General features: G+C 39.0%; 1 protein-coding gene across 1 annotated transcript in view; it reads right to left on the bottom strand.

Annotated features, from left to right (window-relative positions):
* The window catches only part of LOC307180658 (P2R1A-PPP2R2A-interacting phosphatase regulator 1-like), a gene marked incomplete at its 3' end in the record, with an annotated part of 63,987 nt that overhangs the window by 904 nt on the left and 41,186 nt on the right, over positions 1-21,897 (bottom strand). The window lies entirely within an intron of this gene.

Genomic DNA, 21,897 nt, shown 5'->3' with positions numbered 1-21,897 from the left:
AGAATAAATGAAATGATTTCACGAGGATATAGACAGATTTTAGTCCACCAAGGTAGAGAAAAACAATGCAAAACCTCTCTTGACAAAATGAAGTGTGAACTGTGATAATGTTAAGGGGAGAAAATGTGCTAAACCCTGGGGTGGATGGGTAAATTACTTTTGCACAATCACAAGTCATGGCAGACGAGGTTAGGAATGGATTTATTTGGGGAAATTGAAACAAAAGCTCCCTCTCTCCCCTAATGAACATGTTTTTGGAGCTAATCACTGTACTAGGTTACCTGTGTCTTCTACTCTTTGCAGGCTGTTTGTTTATGGGCTTTTCTTAATAGACTTTATTATTTAGAGCAGTTTTGGGTTCACAGCAAAATTGAGCAAAAAGTACGGAGACTTCTCATATACCCCTGTCCTAACCCCCAACACGTGCATAGCCTCCTGCACCATCCACATCCCACAGAGGTGCATTTGTTATAATGGAGGAACCCACACTGACACATCATTATCAAGCAAAGTCCATAGCTTACAATAGGATTCACTCTTGTCGTATGTTCTATGGGTTTGGACAAATGCATAATGCCACGTATTAACCATTTTAGTATCACATAGATAGTATCATATAGAATAGTATCACTGCCCTAAAAATCCTTTTTAACTTAAAAACCTTGTTATGGATAATGATAAACATGTACAGAAGCAGAGAGACTAGTATAATGAACCCCTCCCATTTACCCATGGCCTGCTTTCAGAAATTACCAACCATGGCCAATCCCAATGAGGTATTTTGCAAAGGCTATGAGAATGGAGCTATAGGCGGACTGGTATTACTTTTGTGGAAAAAGGATTTCTTCTCAGTTAAGTGAGTGATTGAATTATTTTGGAGTGACCATGTATTAAGCACTAACTGTGCTAGGTACTTTGCAAATGTTATCTAGACCCTTGCTACTCCAAGTGTGGTCGGTGGACCAGCAACATGGGCATCACCTGGAGCTTACTGGCAGTGAAGACTCTCCAGTCCCATCTCAGACCTACTGAATCAGGGTCAGCAGTTTAGCAAGATCCCCCAGGTGATCTGTATGTGACTTGAAAGTTAAGAAGCACCGACTCCCTGGTCCAGGGTAGACACTTAAAATAGCATCCTAACAACCCTGCAACAACTCCTCAAGGCAGATACTATCATGCCCAATTTATAGATGAGATAACTAAAGCTCAGAGATATTATTTGGCCTTTTCAAGGTCTCCACAGCTAAACTTAGATTTGTCCGGCTTCAGAGTTTATGATTTTACCGCTTAGAGCATGCTGCCTCCCAGCTAGGGGGCTCACTTTTGGGTTAACTCAGTGGAAAAAGAAAAGGAGATGGTAGTATGTGTTTGCACAACAGAGGACCAACCAGTCATCCTGGCAGATGATGACGACAGTGACGACGACAGCGATGATGACAGCAACAACAACAGAAAACCAAACAGTTTGCTATTATGCACGCAATCACTTGCTCCACTGAAAGGCTTTTTCACTTTTCAACCAGTTATTATGGAATCGTGTAGGCAGCTAAATATTTCAGAGCGGTCAGAGGTCAGGAAAAAAAACTGGAGCAATTATCAAAGTTAGTCCCCCTTGACAGTATCTGTTGACCCAAATATGAACCAAACTGCAAACCATATGCTTTCCCAGAACAGAGAGAAGATGTGCTATAGACTCACATAACTGGTAAATGCATTTTTAAAAATGCATCAGGCCAGTTTGACATCATATAGGCAGGAAAGGCAGGTTTCACTTTCCAACCAGCTGGGCAGTTTTAGCCTATAGCTCTGCTTATACTGAGAAGGGAGCCTGAAATGGCTGAGCGCTGTTGGGCAATGCAATAGGACCCTTTGTGTTCTGGGTGGCATTTTGAAAGGATATTACAGGAAAAGGTAGAGAAAAAGCATAATTCTGGGAGCACACCCCAACTTTAGCAGAAACTCATTAGATCTTAGGAACTTCTCCCTCTAATCCTAGGAGGAGATTAGGCTGTTTCCTACTCTTTCTGCTGCACTAATGACTCAGGGGATCAGCATGGCTGCTTGCTTTTGCAATGAGCTGATCTGATGATTAATTAGCCTCTAGCAGAAACCTGATGAAGTTCTCAGTTCAAAGCCCCAGGGATCTAGTTCAGGGCAATCTGTCCTCAACAAAAAAAGACTAGGTGAAGAGGCACACAAACTGGCCTGGTGAGAGGGGGCCGCAGGGCTTATGATTGACTTTCTACTTTACAACCAAATGACCTGGACACAGCCTGCTGTGGTAAAACAGTATTCCTACTGAAAAACAGTAAACCCACTGGCTCAACAAAGCTAATTGTCTACGTGCATGAAATCAAATTCCTAGTGTATCTTCTCTGCCTTGTAAATACCTATTTGGATCACTTTATCCCACATTCTTTTTTTTTTAATCCCACATTCTAATAGATTTCATAACATTTTATGGCCAACCTTGCCCTCATGCTAAAAAATATAATGAACCATACTAAGAATTGAGTCAAAAGAGGCCCAAATAAAGCCACCTAAGGTAAAATGGATGTCTTATGAAAGTTATCTTAAGAATGTCTTTCTACACATTGAAGGAGATTTTAAATAGTATTTTAATACTGTATTTGAATATTTTGATCACTATATTTTCCCTCTGAAAATCTCACAGAGACATTTCTAAGATCTATTTATCTAAATGACCACCTTTGTAAGGTTAGGAGGGCAGTTATTATTGATCCCTCTTGTGCAGATGAGGAAACAGAGGCTCTGACATTTGAAGTTAATTGCCCTCCAGCAAGGAAGGGGCACAGCCTAGATCAGCATCCTGATGGTGAGCCGGCCCTCTCTTCTTTCCACTTACCACAGGTTGAAGAAAAAATAGCACAAGAGTAGCCACAAAACTATCCCCTAAAAAAACTAAGGCAGCTGAGCACATGCCAGGATTATTAAATTAGTTGGAAATACATTTTCACTTTGGAAATTACAAGTTACACCCATGGGTCATTTAGTGAGGGGGAAGACACTGAGACACGAGTACTGAAGGCCTTTGGGTTGTAAGCTGTGTTGTGGACCCAGAGGAATGGCACTTGGGGTGGGGCACAAAGCTAGCTGCATTCTGTCCTTCCTTTCCTCACTGCTCATACTCTCCCCACCTAAGGGGAAGTCAGGAATATTCTGGAAGGCAGGGGCCCTTACTCAGAAAGTAGGGAGCTGGGGCACTCTTGTTCCAACTTCAAGAAGAGGGCATTCAGTAGACTGCAGTGTCTCCTGGGCCGAAGTCAGATGCCTTCCCTACCTCTACTTCTGGGGCTGGCTGTGGAGGGAACCATTAGTTTGAATTTATTCTAAAGGGCACGTCTTAATGGGTCTGAGTCTGGATCTGTATATGTGCTGCTATCCAGCTGAGGAGAGCACAGAACTCTTTGTGACGTGAAGAGTGAGTTAAGTTCGTGAAAAGATTTCAAAATAGTCCAGGGGAGAGGAGGTGGGGGAACCCCCATAGCTTCACTTCTGCTAGCCCCTTCCAGTTTTACCATGACTTTGAGTCATTATTTTCTTACAAAGGGCTATAGGGTGCCCCGTAAAGCTCTCTTCCCCACAAGGGAGTCCTGGGGAGTTGGGCTCCAGTTCGGATTATCTAACAGAATGACCCTTGTAGATACCATGTAGATAACACACAATCAGCCCAAGAAATAAATTCCACACATGAACCACATACATTTGAAAGGCCCCAACTGCTGGGAGCCAGACTAATCTGTAGTTAAGGAAGGGATTTCTGGAATTTTCTGTGAGCCTCCCAGGCTTCCCGCATCTCATCCCTCTCATTACGTAAAAGGAATGGAAAAAGGAGATGTTTGTTTGGGACAGGACAGTGTGTGATGGGAAAAATCAGCAGGTGAGAGGGCATTTTGTAATACTTAATCTAAAGGTAAGAGTTTTGCTAACTACTGAATAAATTTACAGAAGGAAACAATGTCCTTGGTATAAATATTTATATCAAATAACTCAACACTCCTAAAATCCTGGAGAACGTTCTGGTTTGCATGTCATAGGGGCTGGCTGGACACTTGGAGGAGATGTCGTAGACAGAATTTGGGCATGGGATGGGAAACTGGGCTGGAGAAGTTACTCCTTCAGGCCTGAAATTCTGTGAAAACTAGAGGTGCCAATCCATTTTCTTACGGAAACTGTACTTTTTAAAGTACAAAATTATAGAGATGGAGAACAAATGAATGGTTACCAGAGGTTAGGGATGGTGGAGGGGGACGGGGTAGGTGTGACACACCAGGGACATCTTTGTGGTGACAGAATACTTTTGTGTCTTGATTGGGGTGGTGGTTCCACGAATCTATACATGTAATAAAATGGTGTAGAACTATACACACACATTGTACCTATGTCAACTTCATGGCCTTTATATGGTACTATAATTATGTGCAGTGTAATCATTGGGGGAGACGGAGTGAAGGGGAACTTCCTATGAGTCTACAATTATTTCAAAATAAAAAGTTAAGAAACATCAAGCACAATCCTGCATTTCTTTTAAGTGCCCTACAAAACACTTCATTTACACAATTTTTCTTTTAAGAGAGCCCTACCCCACACACCATAACTCCTTCACTCTTGAGGATTAGAACTACAGACTTAGGAACAAACTTTTCCTTTTCCATCTTAATTTCTTCATTGGGAACAAATTGTCAGAGACCGCATCTTCCCCTTTTTAATTTTAATCTACAGGTCTGATGTTTCAGATGGAGCTATTCGGTCGGTAATGCCTTGAGCAGACACAGATGGGGAGGTTCTATGTCTGACTAAGCCAGCTCTTCTCTCTGAAATGGAAAAAAAGCAGAAACATGTTAAATTCCTGTCATGCCTTGCATGTGAATAGAAGCATAAGGGCAGGCAGGAGGGAGAAGCCAGATCAGGAGGCTCTGGGGTCCTCTGGTAAAGCATAGAGGCTCTTCTCAGCTCCTCTGTGCTTCTGGTGTTGAGAAGCATAGAGAAATTGCCCCAGGAGGTCAGGCACTTGAAAGGTAAACAGTTCAACTAGCCTCAGAGAGGGGGCCCTTCGAGTCAAATGTAGAAATGTGAACCAGCTTCCTTCCCCACCTCCCCAAGTACATCAGAAGCGGAGGTGGACAGAGCCTGAGCCCTTCAGTGGGAACAGGTGGTTGTAACGGGCAGGTTATAAAGGGGTTTGGGATGGGAGCACCTGCCACGGGCTGTCAGCTTCCTGACACACTCTATCTGCCAGAGGCCCCAGCTTGGCCTTCATAGATTCCATGCATCTCTCTGAAATTTCTTCAATCCATCTCATCTGACCCAGAGCACATGACTATAAGCTGTCTCATATTATTCTCTTATTTTGAGTCATAGGGGCCTGGGTTCAAATCCTAGTCCTACTGCTTATTATTTGTGTGATCTTGGGCAAGTTGTCTTAACTTTTCTGCCCCTCAGCTTGCAGATGGGGCAAATGGGGATAATACCTGCCTCACAGGGTTTGTAAAGTGTCTGGCACCTAGTAGGTGCCTAGCAAATGTTAGCCTTCTCTTTGCTCTGCTCATTGTTTTCAGTGTGGCCACATCACCCACTAGACTGGAAGCTCCTTGAGGGAGCTTCTCCCCCTGTACCTAGCATCGGGTTGAGTACACTGTTAATGAGTCCCTACCGGTTAGGCTAAATGGCACCTTCCCAGCTGCCTCAGTGATACTACTGATGGAGACCCAGAAATGGGCATAAAGGAACATCAACATTTCATTTCTGTTTTGTTTGGCTTTGGTTTATTTTTCACTTTCTTTTTAAAAAAATCTTATTTTTTAATTGAGGTATAGTTGACTCACAGTATTACATTTTTCAGATGCATCAACATTCCATTTCAAAGATATGAAAGTAACATGCTGAATTCTTTACTTCCCTGATACATTGTTATAGTAAAACTGTCCATGTGATAAGGCCCACCTTTAGAGCAAATATAATTTTAGATGAATATTATGTACCTCAAGTAAAATTAAAGTCAGTATAGCAATACAATTCTACCTCAAGAAACAAGAAAAATCTCAAATAAACAACCTGACCTTACACCTAAAGCAATTAAAGAAGAACAAAAAACCCCAAAGTTAGCAGAAGGAAAGGAAGCATAAAGATCAGATCAGAAATAAATGAAAAAGAAATGAAGGAAAGATAACAAAGATCAATAAAACGAAAAGCTAGTTCTTTGAGAACATAAACAAAATTGATGAATCATTAGCCAGACTCATTAAGCAAAAAGGGAGAAGATCAAATCAATAGAATAGCAATAGGACAGGATGTCCGCAACTTACTGTCAAGTGTTTTAGAAAAAAATGTGTGTGTGTGTGCACGTGTGCGTGCGTATGCGCGCGCGTAGAGAGACAATGGTAAATGTAATAAGATGCTAACGATAGATAAATCTTCATCAAGAGTATGTGAAATTTCTTTTTACTGCCTTTGCATTCGATCTTCTGTAAGTTGAAAATATCTTGAATTAAAATTTTAAAAATATATTATTTTGAGCATTTAACCATAGGGCCTGATGCTGTGCTAGGTATGATATTCAAGGAAGAACAAGACATGGTCTCTATCTTTAACCCAGAAGCTCATGGTCTGGGGCTGGCAGGACAAAAAACAGGCCAGCACAATTCAGTGTGATAAAGGATGGCACCGAGGAGGTGTGCTGAACCCAGACCTCCTAGGGTGAGGGGGGTGCAGAAGGCTCTTTACAGACGAGGTAAAGGAGAAGCTTAATGTTGGGGGAACTAATTAAGTTTGGGGTGCCAATAGGACATGCAAGCAGAGCTGACCAACAGACTGTGGGTTATAGACAAGAGGTGCCTCCTGAGGACAGACAACAAGGCCTGGATTAGCAGGTGTCAGGGGCCAGGCCAAAATCACCGTAGCCTCCGAGGTAACATAAGAAGTGCAGGCATAAGCAAAAACACCTGAAGCTGAAAGGTTGAACACAAGTGTGCTTACTGATGACTTAGGATGAACTTTGTGGTGCGAAAACTGAACGTCCTAGCGACATCAGCCCCTAGATTGATAAATATCAATAGAAGTAGCCTGGATAAGGGCATGGCCCCAAATTAGCTAGGATTGCTAATTATAGACTGTGAGGCAGGAAGAGGACATTAAGTGATCATAAGAAACTAAAGAAGTGATTTTTCAAGAACAGGATGAGCTTTACCAGCAATAAGGATAAGGTAGTACCCAATTAACACACAACAGGATGGGGAGAGGTTGTTGTTAATAGGAAAAATCCTGAGAACAGTGCTGGGTTCCACAATGAAGGGAAATCAGCAAGGCAGTACTGCTGTTTCAGAAGTCAATGGGGGAATGGGAATTTCCACTCAATTATTAGATATAAGAGCCAGGATGAGAAAGTACATGAATGTTCCTACCAAGGGCCTGGTGGGAGCTCATTTTTTTCCTTTCTTTGAAAATTTTTATATTATGGAAAATTTATAAAAATAATGAGAACAGCATTGGCTTAAGCCACATAAAACTGCCAAAATGTGACAATTTTTGACCCACAAAAATGCAATTTCATGTTTCAAAAGCAAACGAACTCCCATATACCCATCACCCAGCTTCAGCAATTATTGACACATAATCAACTTCATTTCATCCAAGTCCCCACCCATTACCCTGGCAAACTAATTTGAAGCAAATCTCTGGTGGGTTTTTTTTTGTGTGCTTTTAAATAAATGATTTAATACCTATAAAAGAGATTCATATTATATATACATATGTATTATAATATTTTTACTTAATTTTCTCAGTAAAGTAATATATTTCATGTGGCTCAAAATTCAAAAGATACATCCTGTTGTATACCTTTAATATATACAATTTTTATTTTGTAATTACACTTCCATAAAGCAAAAAAACAACAACAACAAAAAGCGTACAAAGCAAAAGGACAACAGCTCTCTTTCCTCAGAGGCAACTGACATTAACAGCTTTTTATGTATCCTTCCAGAGACGTTTTACGCATATGTTAGCAAAGAGATTGCAAACTATTCCCACTGATTTGTACCTTGCTTCTTCCAACTAACAAAATATTTTAGAGATCATTCCATATCAGCACATAAAGAGCTCCCTCTTTTTTCCAGCTACCTAGCATTCCATTTAAGAACCACAATTTACTTAACTAATCAAACCACTATTGGTGGACTTTTAGGCTGTTTCCAATCTGTTGCTGCTATAGACAGTGTTGCAATGACTCACCTTACGCATTCATCTTGCATCAAAGCAGGTAAGTGTTTATATCTGTAAGAGAAATGCCTCAAGGCTGAATTGCTGGATGAAAAGGAACATGAACTTGTAATTTTGATAGATATTGCCAAATTGCCCTCAATCAGGTAGGAGTTATTTTAATGCTGTCTTCACCCTTTTATCACACGCAGTTTTCTTGCTGCACCTTTCCACTTCCTCCAAGGGCCCTGTAGGGGACCATTTCAACATATCAAACTCAGAAACACCTCTCTGGCCTCAGCCTCCTATGGGTCTCTCGCTACCACTCTGGCCACACGACCACCGGCCTGTTCTTCCTCCCCTTTCCTTGCCCAGAGGTCATCATAGGCTGCCGGCTTCCTTTCCTCCTTCCAAGCTGGCCCCATGATCAGCTGTCTTAGCCATGCTAGTGTTCATCCCTGGACTCACTCTCCCCATGACCTTCTGTCGTACCTGCTCTGCCAATCCTCGGCCCTGTGAAAACCCCACCACCCATTCTCTCCATCCCCCCGTCCCAGCCAGCTAACTATTGCTGGAGAAGGTCATGAGATTGGCTCTGCTACAAAGCCAGGCCAGTCAGCCTCAGCGGGGCCCCAAGGGCTGCGAGGCAGTCCTTTTATATATCTGTATCAAATTTCTCTCAGTGATTGTTCCAAATCCTCTCCCTCTCTTCAGGTCCCTTTCCCCACTCTCACCCCACTCTCACCTCTCAACCCAAGGGCCTAGCCTTGGGTTTCAATGACAGGACACAGGTCACCAAGCAGGAACTCCCCCGATTCTCTCAGCTCTTTACCTCGCCCTTCCTTGGATCTCCGCATTTTCGCCTATGCCTGCTCATCCCCCATCCCTCAGCCTCAAGAGAACAAGGGACTTCCTCCTCAAGGCTTCCTCTTCCACCTGTGCCCTTGACACTAAGTCCCCTTGCATTCTCCTGCACTTGGCCCCAGGGGCCATCCTTTTTCCCTTTGGGCAAGCTCTCCCTCCCTGCTAGGTTTTCCTTCTCAGCCTAAAAACACTTCCCCTCTATTGGTGTCACTGTTCCACACTACCAACAAACTCTGAAAATTTAGTCATCTTTAAAATTACACAAGTAATTCATGCCTCCTGGCTTCACTTCTTCCTTCTAAGTCAGCCCCCAAATTTAACAGAAAACTCAGAAAATAATGATAAGTAAAAAGAAGAAAATAAAAACCACCCACAATCCCACCATGTAACTGTTAATATTTTGGTGTATTTCTTTCCAATCATTTTATATGCACATATATTCATTTACATACCTACATGTATTTTTTTCTTACAAAAGTGGATCATAGTACACAAAGTGCTGTCATACTATATTTCAGACATCTTAGCTTTGCTATCTATTAGTTGTCTGATCCTGGTTAAGTAAATTAACATTCCTGAGTCCATTTCCTCCTGTGTAAAATGAGTACTATTGTAGTAACCACCTTGCAGGGCTGTTATGAGGATTCAATGAGATAAAAATATATAAAAACACTTATCACAGTGCCTGACACATGGCAAGTTGAATTAATGTTAGCTATTATGATCTTCCAACGTCAATAAATATAGCTCTACATAATAATGTAATGAGTTCTGTCAGTGTTGTGTCTAACAGGAGTGACTAAAGCCCTGCAGTGACACCAGCACATATTCATTTGGTACATGAGCAAGTGTATCTGTGGGATAAACTCCTTAAAGCATAACTGCCGGTTCAAAAGCTCTGCACATTTGTAATTTTCATAGATATTGTCAAATTGTCCTCAAGTGGAAGTTACCATGATTTCTCTAACTTTTCCCTTATTGATGAAAATTGAGGCTGTTTTCAAATTTTTCACTGATACAAACCCAGACTGTGAAGAACATTCTTATAACTAAATATTTGCATGGATCCATGATTATTTTTTTCAGGGCAAAGGAAAGAGTATGAGTAAATGCACAGAGATGAGGGAGCAAATGGTGTGCATGGGAAGCTGCTAGTATCAGTGACACACAGAGGGGAGAAGGACAAGAGGAGAGGCTGTAAATAAATTGGGACCAGATTATAAAGGACTGTGAATGCCACATTTATTCATTTAGTCAGTCACTAAATATTTAGTGACTATCTATTACAGGCCATGCACTGTTTTAGGCACTTTATCCACTTAGTGAACAAAATCAGAAAACGATTCCTGCCCTGGGCGAGCTTACATTCTAGCGAAGAGATACAAACAATAAAAGTAATAAGTAAACTACAGACAGTGTTAGAAGTTGACAAGAGAAAAGGGAAGGTAGAGCAGGCTAAAGGGGATCAGGAGTGCTGGGAGCAGAAATATTATATTATTGTAATATTATAATATATTGTTATTAAATATTAATAATTAATATTAATATTGCACAGAGCAATATTAAATAGAGTGGCTGCCCCATTGCAGAGTTTAAACTTATTCTAGTAATGAGGAATCACTGAGGTAGGCATTCATATATGTTCATCATCATCTGTGCCATATCCACATACCACCTGATACTTGATACCTAATGATTTCTTTAAATCAACTTACCATTCACGAATTAAATTTGTTTTAAATGAAGTTTTATAACACCAGCATAAATGGAAACCCAGTATTGCATGCCATGAGGGCCTAGAAGAGGGTACTGGATGATACTAGGACTGGCCTCTTCCCTTCATTACGGAGACCAGCTAGTAAATAAGAACAGTAACAACCAGCACATTTAAAATTGTGTGCTTATTATTTGCCAGGTAGCTTAGCATTTTACATGCAGCAGATAATTAATTTTATCTTCTCAGTAATTCTATGCTGTAGGTACCATTATTGTTCCCATTTTTTAGGAGGAAATTTGGGCAAGTGATTAACTCTCCCAAGCCTCAGTTTCCTCCTAAATAAATGGGGACAATAATGAGGATATAGATTTAACACCTATCTTTCTCAAACTATTCCAAAAGTTGAAGAGGAAGAAACACCTCTGAACTCATTCTACGAGGCCAGCATCACCCTGATACCAACACCAGACAAAGACTCTACCAGAAAAAGAGAATTACAGGCCACCGATGAACATAGATGCAAAAATCCTCAACAAAATATTAGCAAACCGAATCCAACAACACATCAAAAGGGTCATACACCATGATCAAGTGGGGTTAATCCCAGGGATGCAAGGATGGTTCTATATCCACAAATCAATTAATCAAAGTGATAGACCACATTAACAAACTGAAGAATAGAAATCATATGATCATCTCAGTAAGTGCAGAAAAAGCTTTTGACACAATTCAACATCCATTCATGATAAAAATTCTCAACAAAGTGAGTACAGAGGGAACATACCTCAACATAATAAAAGCCGTATATGACAAACCCACAGCTAACATCATACTCAATGATGAAAAGCTAGAAGCATTTCCTCTCAGATCAGGAATAAGACAAGGATGACCACGCTCACCACTTTTGCTCAACATAGTATTGGAAGTCCTAGCCACAGCCATCAGACAAGAAAAAGAAATAAAAGGAATCCAATTTGGAGAGGAAGAAGTAAAACTGCCACTGTTTGCAGATGACATGATACTACAGAATATCCTAAAGACACCACCAAAAAACTATTAGAACTAATAAATGAATTCAGTAAAGTTGCAGGATATAAAATTAATACACAGAAATCTGTTGCATGGCTATGCACTAACAATGAATTATCAGAAAGAGAAATTAAGAAAACCATCCCATTTATAATTGCATCAAAAAGAATAAAATGCTAGGAATAAATCTAACCAAGGAGGTGAAAGACCTATACTCAGAAAACTATGAGACACTGATGAAAGAAACTGAAGATGACACAAACAGATGGAAAGATATACCGTGTTCATAGGTTGGAAGAATTAATATTGTTAAAATGACCACTCTCTCCAAGGCACTCTACAGATTCAATGCAATCTCTATCAAAATACTAATGACATTTTTCATAGAACTAGAACAAATAATTCTAAAATTTGTATGGAAACACAAAAGACCCCAAATACCCAAAATAATTTTGAGAAAGAAGAACAAAGCTGAAGGTATGACACTCCTTGCTTTCACACTACAGTACAAAGCTTAAATAATCAAAACAGTGTGATACTGGCACAAAAACATACACGTATATCAATGGAGTAGAATAGAGAACCCAGAAATAAACCTACACATATATGGTCAATTAATCTATGACAAAGTAGGTAAGAATATACAATGGGGAAAAGACAGCCTCTTCAATAAATGGTATTGGGAAAATTGAATAGCTACATGCAAAAGAATCAAACCAGACTGACTACTTTCTCACACCATATATAAAAATAAACTCAAAATGGATTAAAGACTTAAATGTAAGATCTGAAACCATAAAACTCTTAGAAGAAAACATAGGCATATGCTGTTGATATCGGTCTTAGCAATATTTTCTCAGATATGTCTCCTCAGGCAAGGGAAACAAAAGCAAAATTAAACAAACGGGACTACATCAAACGAAAAAGATTTGTACAGTGAAGTAAACTATCAACAAAACGAAAAGCTGCCTAATGAATAGGAGAAGATATTTGCATATGATATATCTGATAAGGGGTTAATACCCAAAATATACAAAGAACTCATACAATTCAACATCAAAAAACCCCAAACAACCTGATTTAAAAATGGGCACAGAATCTGAATAGACATTTTTCTAAAGGAGACATACAGAAGGCCAACAGGTACAGGAAAAGATGCTCAACAGCACTAACCACCAGGGAAATGCAAATCAAAACCACAATGAGGTATCACCTCACACCAGTTAGAATGGGCATCATCAGAAAATCTACAAACAATAAATGCTGGAGAGGGTGTGGAGAAAAGGGAACACTCTTGCACTGTTGGTGGGAATGTAAATTGATACAGCCACTATGGAGAATAGTATGGAGGTTTCTTAAAAATCTAAAAATAGAACTACCATACGACCCAGCAATCCCACTACTGGGCATATACCCTGAGAAAACCATAATTCAAAAAGAGTCATGCACCACAGTGTTCACTGCAGCACTATTTACAATAGACAGGACATGGAAGCAACCTAAGTGTCCATCAACAGATGAATGGATGAAGAAGATGTGGCACATATATACAATGGAATATTACTCAGCCATAAAAAGAAATGAAATTCAGTTATTTGTAGTGAGGTGGATGGACCTAGAGTCTGTCATACAGAGTGAAGTAAGTCAGAAAGAGAAAGACAAATACTGTATGCTAACACATATATATGGAATCTTAAAAAAAATGGTTCTGAAGAACCCAGGGGCAGGACAGGAATAAAGACGCAGACGTAGAGAATGGACTTGAGGATGCGGGGAGGGGGAAGGGTAAGCTGGGACGAAGTGAGAGAGTGGCATGGAAATATATACACTACCAAACGTAAAATAGATAGCTAGTGGGAAGCAGCCGCATAGCACAGGGAGATCAGCTCCGTGCTTTGTGACCACCTAGAGGGGTGGGATAGGGAGGGTGGGAGGGAGGCTCAAGAGGGAGGGGATATGGGGATATATGTATATGTATAGCTGATTCACTTTGTTATACAGCAGAAACTAACACAACATCGTAAAGCAATTATACTCCAATAAAGATGTTAAAAAAATTTAAAAAATAAAAGATAAAAATAGAACTACCATATAATTCAGCAATTCCACTTTGGGGTATTTTTCAAAAAAAAACCAAAAACAGTAATTCAAAAAAAAAATGCACCTCTATGTTCAATGTAACATTATTCACATAGCCTAGATATGGAAGCAACCTAAGCGTCCATCGATAGATGAACGGATAAAGAAGATGTGGTATATATACACAATGGAATATTACTCAGCTATAAGCTGCTGCATAGCACAGGGAGATCAGCTCGGTGCTTTGTGACCACCTAGAGGGGTGGGATAGGGAGGGTGGGAGGGAGACTCAAGAGGGAGGGGATATGGGGATATATGTATACATATAGCTGATTCACTTTGTTGTGAAACTAACAGCAGAAACTAGCAAAACATTGTAAAGCAATTATACTCCAATAAAAATATTAAAAATTTTTTTAAAAAATAAAAAGAATGAAATCTTGCCATTTACGACAACATGGATGGACCTAGAGGGTATTGTGCTAAGTGAAATAAGTCAGATAGAGAAAGACTACTGTATGACTTCACTTAGATGTGGAATCCAAAAAAGAAATGAACAATCAATCATAACAAAACAGAAACAGAGTCATAGATACAGAGAACAAACAGGTGGTTGCCAGAGGGGAAGGTGGGTTGGGAGGATGAGTAAAATTGGCGAGGGAGACTAAGAGGTACAAACCTTCAGTTACAAAATAAATGAGTCACAGGGAACTAACATAGTGTTGTAGGTCAATTATAGTTCATTTTTTTAAAAAAGGAAAATAGGGCTTCCCTGGTGGCGCAGTGGTTGAGAGTCCGCCTGCCGAGGCAGGGGACACGGGTTCGTGCCCCGGTCTGGGAAGAGCCCACATGCCGCGGAGCGGCTGTGCCCGTGAGCCATGGCCGTTGAGCTTGCGCGTCCGGAGCCTGTGTTCCGCAACGGGAGAGGCCACAACAGTGAGAGGCCCACATACCGCAAAAAAATTTTTTTAAAAAATAAATAAATAAATAAAAAAGGAAAATAACCTGAATGCCCCCAAATGAGGGTCTAATTGAAGAAATTATATACTTATAGCTTCTAGTCAGAGTTTATAATAACATAAAAAACTTTTAAGATTTTAAATAAGTAAAACAAAACACATAAAATTATATATACAGCATGATCACAAAAATATTTCAAAAATATGCATAGAAGAAAAGACTGGAAGGAAGTACATCAAAATATTGTTGATTATCTTTGGGAGTTAAGACTATGAGTAAATTTTTAATCTTGTAGTTCTTTGACTTTTCCAATTTTTCTATGAGTATTTATTATAAAATATAAACTTTTTAAAAAAGTTTTAAAATTTTATTTATTTTTATTTTTTAGAAAAGTCAATATAGGAGAGAAGGGCCCATGGCTTCTGCTTACTCCATGACGTGCTTGGGGGAGACTTGGAGAGGGGACAGGAAGGGAACAGAAGCTCCCAGCTACATCATCCCCTGACCACCAACCCCACAAAATCCAATGATTGAGGTTAGAGCTAGATTACTGCTTTAAAATACAAACACCTCCCCTCAGAGTTAAATTTATTGGTCACTTTAATTTTCCTGTGAAGAACTTTAATCAGAATGTCCAAATTGATTACAGACTCGCTAGGATGGGAGTTTTGATTAGAAGAGGGGAAGAAGATGAACCTCTGGAGTATCGGCCCCGGCCCCTTTTGGAAGAGGGCAGACCTGGAAGGTACCAGCAGAGGGAGGGAAGGCTGGCACTTGGGCAGCTGGAGGGAAAGAGGCAACAGAAAGCAAGGTGGGACAAAACTAAAGACAAGCTATCAACTTCGGTTGTCTCTAATTCAAGTCCTTTGGGGAAAGAAACAGAATATAAATACAATAAATAATACATCAGCAGAGAGACAGTGCCTAGTTCCTGTTAACATGCTTAGTCTCTGAAAGTGTAGTACTGCTATTCAACTTCCTGAGAAGTGAGCTTTGTTTCTAAAAAAGAAAGCCACTTTCATTCGTAAGAAATAATATGGGACTTTGAACCACTCAACCTAAGAATCTGAACCCGAGATATATCTTTTCCTGGTTTCAGTTATCATTGAATAATGAGACTCCCATAAAGTCACACAGATGAAGCCAGGTTCCCTGAAAGGCTCACAACCAAGAAAAGTTCAATATAATATAGTAATGCAGTCCTTCAATGTTTGATTTCTAAAGGGAAGATGAATCTTTGAATGGAATAAATAATAATATATTTAAATAGCTTAGAGAAAATTGGAGACTGAAGAAAAGCTTTTCATGGAAACAGAAAAACTAGGAGCAGAAGGGTTATATCTCTGACATAGAGCAAGCACTGCCTAATGACCCCCGATAGTCCTCAAATGTGATATTATGTGGGTCCTATGTCACGAAGGAAAACAGTATTGGATCTGTTTGTTGCAGACCATCTACGATGGGATAGACGTCCCTAAAGGCAAGTACAGCACCCCTGCTTTCACAATGTAGGAAAGGAGACAGCAAAATCCTTTAGTTGATAGCCTGGTGAATGTGGTACCACATTTTCTAGTACACAAATAGCTTCCTTCTCCTGCCCAACACCTGAGGAGTCCCAGACAAGACTCAGACAACCCTGGCACTTCTGCTGGAGTTCCTGTTTGGTAAACTGAAATTAGCAAAGCCTGTTGCTTGGTAACATGTGCTCTATTAAACGCTTGGATCTTGGGTATGATGAAATAGACCAAGTACATCCACTATTTTGTTTTGATTTTTTTTTCTTTCTTTCTTTCTTGTCACCAAGATCCAAAGGCTAATACCATGCTTCATAGTTTTCCAGGTACCCACAACCCCCTAACCAACAGGACACTGGCAAATCCCTATGAAAGTCAGACTCTTCTCCTGCCAGTAGGTGAGGGAGTTTGGGAGCCTACAAACACATTTAGTATGTCACTGAGACTTTAGCAGGCCATAGATTCTCTTGAACTGACTATGATTTATCTATGAATTAAGCCTCTGGAGAAAGTCGTCAGTTTATTTTCTAAATCAAATAGGATTATCTTTTGAAGGAAGTATTCCCTTTAGCTGATCATTTTAAACAGTAATGAATAATTGCCTTTGGCCAAATACCAAAATCCAAGATCTACAAGGTAAATTCTTTGAAAACAAATATAATCTGATGAGCATTTTTGATAAAATAAATATTTAAACATATTTCCTCATTTTCATCGATGGCTTTCTTATCTCAAGCAACATTTAACACAACAAATCCTTTGGAAAAATAGGATTTCAAAATCAAAATATTATTTAAACAAACTACATACATGAGGCACATAAATGAACATGCATTGCTGGTGGGAATATAAAATGGTAAAATTACTTTGGAAAACAGATCGGCAATTTCTTATAAAGTTAAACATGCACTCGCTGTATAATATAGCAAACCTACTAGGTATTTACTTAAGAGAAATTAAAATACACATCTACACAAAAGCTTAAACACAAATATTCATAGCAGCTTTATCTGTAATAACCCCCAACTGGAAACAACCCAAATGTCCATCAAAAGGTGAATTGTACCATATACATACAATGAAACACAACTCAGCAATAAAAAGTAATTAAGTACCGATACAGGAAGCAACATGAATGGATTTCAAGGACATTCTAAGCAAAAGCAACCAGACACAAAAAAGTATATACTATATGATTTTATACATACATATGAAATTCTATAGAAGAGAAATCTAATCTGTAGTGATGAAGAAAAGGAGATCAGTGGTAACCTAGAGCCAGTGGTAGGAGTAGAGGAAGATTAACTACAAAGGGTCAGTGGACATTTTCTGTGACAATGGAAGTGGCTATATCTTGACTGCAAGCTTAAAATAGGTGAAACTTATAGTAAATGTGGAAATTATATCTCAACAGAGTTGATTTTTAAAATAGCATAAATGAAAACTCTTCAAAAGTTGAAAATTTAAAGTTATATCTGCTTAGCAAGTGTAACTATTAAGTATCCTGTGCAAATTGTGTACCAAGATGCAGTCTCTACAATTAGGAAACTACTCTCTTGAAAAAACTAAGCACATAGGAACATGTGGAAGGCACTGGGCCCAATGCTATTCGGAGCTGGTATATACAGTTAACCAGGTTCTTTTAAATAGTGCCTACCATGTGGAAGGATTGGCAAAAGGAATAAAAGGAAAGGATTCATTAGGCTGGAAAGGAGACCAATACACACTAGGTTGGTTGGGAGATCTGGGATCAGATCAATGACAATAAATGATATTCCAGTACCTCACCCTGAACCCTGGCTTGTCACTGTCATCTTGTGAGGTGCCTCTCAGTAAGGAGGCCAATTAATCTGGATGCAGCTTGACCTTATCTAAAAATTGGTACCAAATAACTGGGACAAAGTAGAAAATGGTATAGGACAAGAGGTTCTTCAGATTCCTTGGCTAGACTATAGGGAATCCCTTGCCTTCCCCATCAGTGTGGAAGCTCTCTCATTCTCCTTTCAGTGTTTCGTAAAAAATTCTACTAGGGTTTTTATAAATGCAGGAGATCAGATGAGGAACAGATCTGGAATATTTTATTCATCTATGTAGCTTTAGAAATTAAAAGATGGGAAAAATAGATAATTGAGTATCTCTCATATATAATCTTAGGATAGGATTCAGAGTACAGTCACACCACACTGGGAAATATTCTGAAATTACTTTTTTAATCAGAGGGATCTAATAATATCACAATCTTTAAGGAACTTTTAATGAAATGTGAAAAACAAGTGTGGAGTGTTGTGGTCACTTCTGGGTGCCACACTTGAAGGATATTGACAAACTGGAGGCTAATGGCCAGGATGGTAACAAGGCCTGGAAACCATCTCAGGGAATAAAATACTAGAATGGAAACCTTGAGGAGAAAAGATCTGTCTAGACATGGTAGCTGTTGCCAAGCATCTGAAAGTCTACATCTATGGGAGAGGTGATAGACTTTGCCTATTTTGTGGCATTCCCTATGACAAATTAGGACCAAAGGATGGAAGACAGATTTTAGTTCAATATCTGGGGGAATTTTTGAATGAGTAGAACTTTCCAATAGTTGAAAGGCTCTTTGACTCTCCTTCAGTGAAAATTCAAATAGAAGTTAAGTGAAGAATCCAATAGCAGTAAGGGAGTGCTAATCCTCTTATCCTGTCCCTCGCATAATTAATAACTGCATATGAGTTTCTAAAACATATTTAACTTCTATTATTTCTTGATTATACAAGTAACAGATATGCCATGTGCAAAAAATTGAAAATACAGACAAGCAAAGAGAAATGCAAATGAAAACAAAATCATGCATCTTCCCATCTCCCAGAGATGTAAACATTTTGGCATATAGCCTTACAAGAACTTTTTCTGTTATAGATCCCTATAAAATATATGCATATACCTTTTAAAAACAAAAATGAGATCCCATTAATCACACTGCTTTTTTACTTTATGATACAGTATAAACATCTTTCCATATCAAGTAATATATGACCATGTCATCATTCTTAATGGGTGCAGAGATTTCCATGAAATGAATGTACCGTAATTTGTTTAATCCGATGTTTCCCAAAGGGCATTCTACATAACATCAATTCCACAAGATGACCCTCAAAAAAGAGAATTTAGGTTACATAGTTTAAATATGCTCCATACCATATCCCCTTTCTTGGGCTTTCACAATGTTAAAGAAATGAATTAACGGAGTTTCCCAAACTTACTTGACCATAGATTCTCCACGGTCTCTCCCTTCTTTAATTCTTCAGGACACTTACTTATTCACATTTTATAAAACACCCTGATAAGTGCTGGCTTAACTGATCCTTTAGTGTTAATACTACGTTTTTTGTTTTTTATATCAAACTTGCCATTTTAACCATTTTTAAGTATACAATTCTGTGGCATTAATTACATTCACAATGTTGTACCATTCCCACTATCTATTTCCAAAAGTTTTTCATCATTCCAAACAGATATTCTGTACCCATTAAGAATAACTCCCCATTCTCCCTCACACCAGCCCCTGGTAACCTGTAATCTACTTTCTGTTTCTACAAATTTGTCTATTCTAAGTAAGTGGCGACATGCATTATTTATCTTTTCGTGTCTGGCTTATTTCGCTTAGCATAATGTTTGCAAGGTTCATCCATGTTGCAGCATGTGTCAGAACTTTATTCCTTTTTGTGGCTGAATAATATTCTGTTGTATGGGTATACCACATTTTTATCCATTCATCTGGTGATGGACAAAAGTTGCACCTTTTGGCTGTTGTGAATGAATAATGCTGCAAGGAACACTGGCATACAAGTACCTGTTTGAGTCTTTGTTTCCAAGGAGTGGAATTATTGGATAATATGATAATTATATGTTTAATATTTTGAGGAACTTCTAAACTGTTTTCCACAGTTGCTGTGTCATTTTACATTCCAACCAGCAATGTGTAAAGGTCCTATTTCTCTGCATCCCCACCAACGCTTGCTATCATATGTCTTTTTGATTATAGCCATCCTCATGTATGAAGTGGTATCTCTTTGTGGTTTCTATTTGCATTTCCCTAATAACTAATGATGTTGAACATCTTTTCATGTGTTTATTGACCATTTGTATATCTTCTCTGGAGAAATGTCTATTCATGAGGTCCTTTGCCCATGTTTTGATTGGGTTATCTTTTTGTTGCTGAGTTCTAGGAATTCTTTATATATTCTGGATTAAACCCTTATCAGATATGATTTACTAATATTTTTTCTTATTCTATAGGTTGCCTTTTCACTGTCTTGTTAATGTTCTTAGATGCACAAAAGTTCTTAATTTTTATAAAGTTCGATTTATCTATTTTTTTTTCTTTTGTTGCTCATGCTTTTAGTGCTATAGCTAAGAATCCATTGCCAAATCCAAGGTCATAAAGATTTACCCCCTTTTTTTTCTAAAAGTTTAATGGTTTTAGGTCTTAATATTTAGGTCATTGATCCATTTTGAGTTAATTTTTGCATATGGCATAAGGTAGGAATCTAACTTCATTGTTTTGCACGTGGATATTCAGTTGCCCCAGCCCCATTTGTTAAAAACATTAGGTTTTTCACGGTGGCAAAGAACATTACAGTAAACATCCATTGCAACCTGTCCTATATTTTTCCCTAAGAAAAATTCCTATGAGTTGCTATATCAAAAGATGTACACATTTTTAAGGCTTTTGATACATACTACCAAACTTCCTCCAGAAAGGACATTAGGAATCTACCACAGTGAATTCAAATACCACTTTCCCCACACTCTTAACAGACTTGTCTATTATAAAATTTTTTAAATCTCTGCTAATCAATGTGGCATGGAAATGTATTCCAAATCAAGTTTAAGGGAGTTTTAGCTGAACTTCCCTTGACAGCCCGAACATGCTAGCCTTAGCACCTTCCTCTCCAAAGACCTCACACTTATGAAAAGATTATCTAAGAATAAGACTTGATGTAAACCACTGCAGAGTTCAATATGTCTAGCTAAGGAAGCAAACTAAACCCTTCCTCTCAGGAAAGCGGGACTAGAAATGAAAAGTATATTTAGGTTCCTCTGCTGGATAGTGTAATTTCAAAATATTTCTTTCCTCAGCACAGAGTCACAGACCAGCTGTTCGCGACTTTCAAGTGTGTCCTTTTTCATTTGTGTTCAATGGAGAGTTACCAAACACGAGTCATGCCAAAAAATCAACTAAACTGAAATTAGAGGAAGAAATTTTTCTTATAACCATATAATAATTATCAAGGAAAAAGAAAAGGCTATTTTGCTGGTTATCTGCTTTTTAGTACTAGTTGAGTACTTCCAAATGTGTATTGGGACAGACTTTTTTTATAGTTGATGTTGCTTTTGGCTCTGTCTCCTTTGCTTCTTTGAAACAAATATACCAAGTATAGGGCTTCGCTGGTGGCGCAGTGGTTGAGAGTCCGCCTGCCGATGCAGGGGACACGGGTTCGTGCCCCAGTCCGGGAAGATCCCACATGCCGTGGA

Source organism: Stenella coeruleoalba, assembly GCF_951394435.1.
Source record: "Stenella coeruleoalba genome assembly, chromosome: X".
Taxonomy (NCBI): Eukaryota; Metazoa; Chordata; class Mammalia; order Artiodactyla; family Delphinidae; genus Stenella; species Stenella coeruleoalba.
This window is presented reverse-complemented; position numbering and strand designations above follow the sequence as displayed.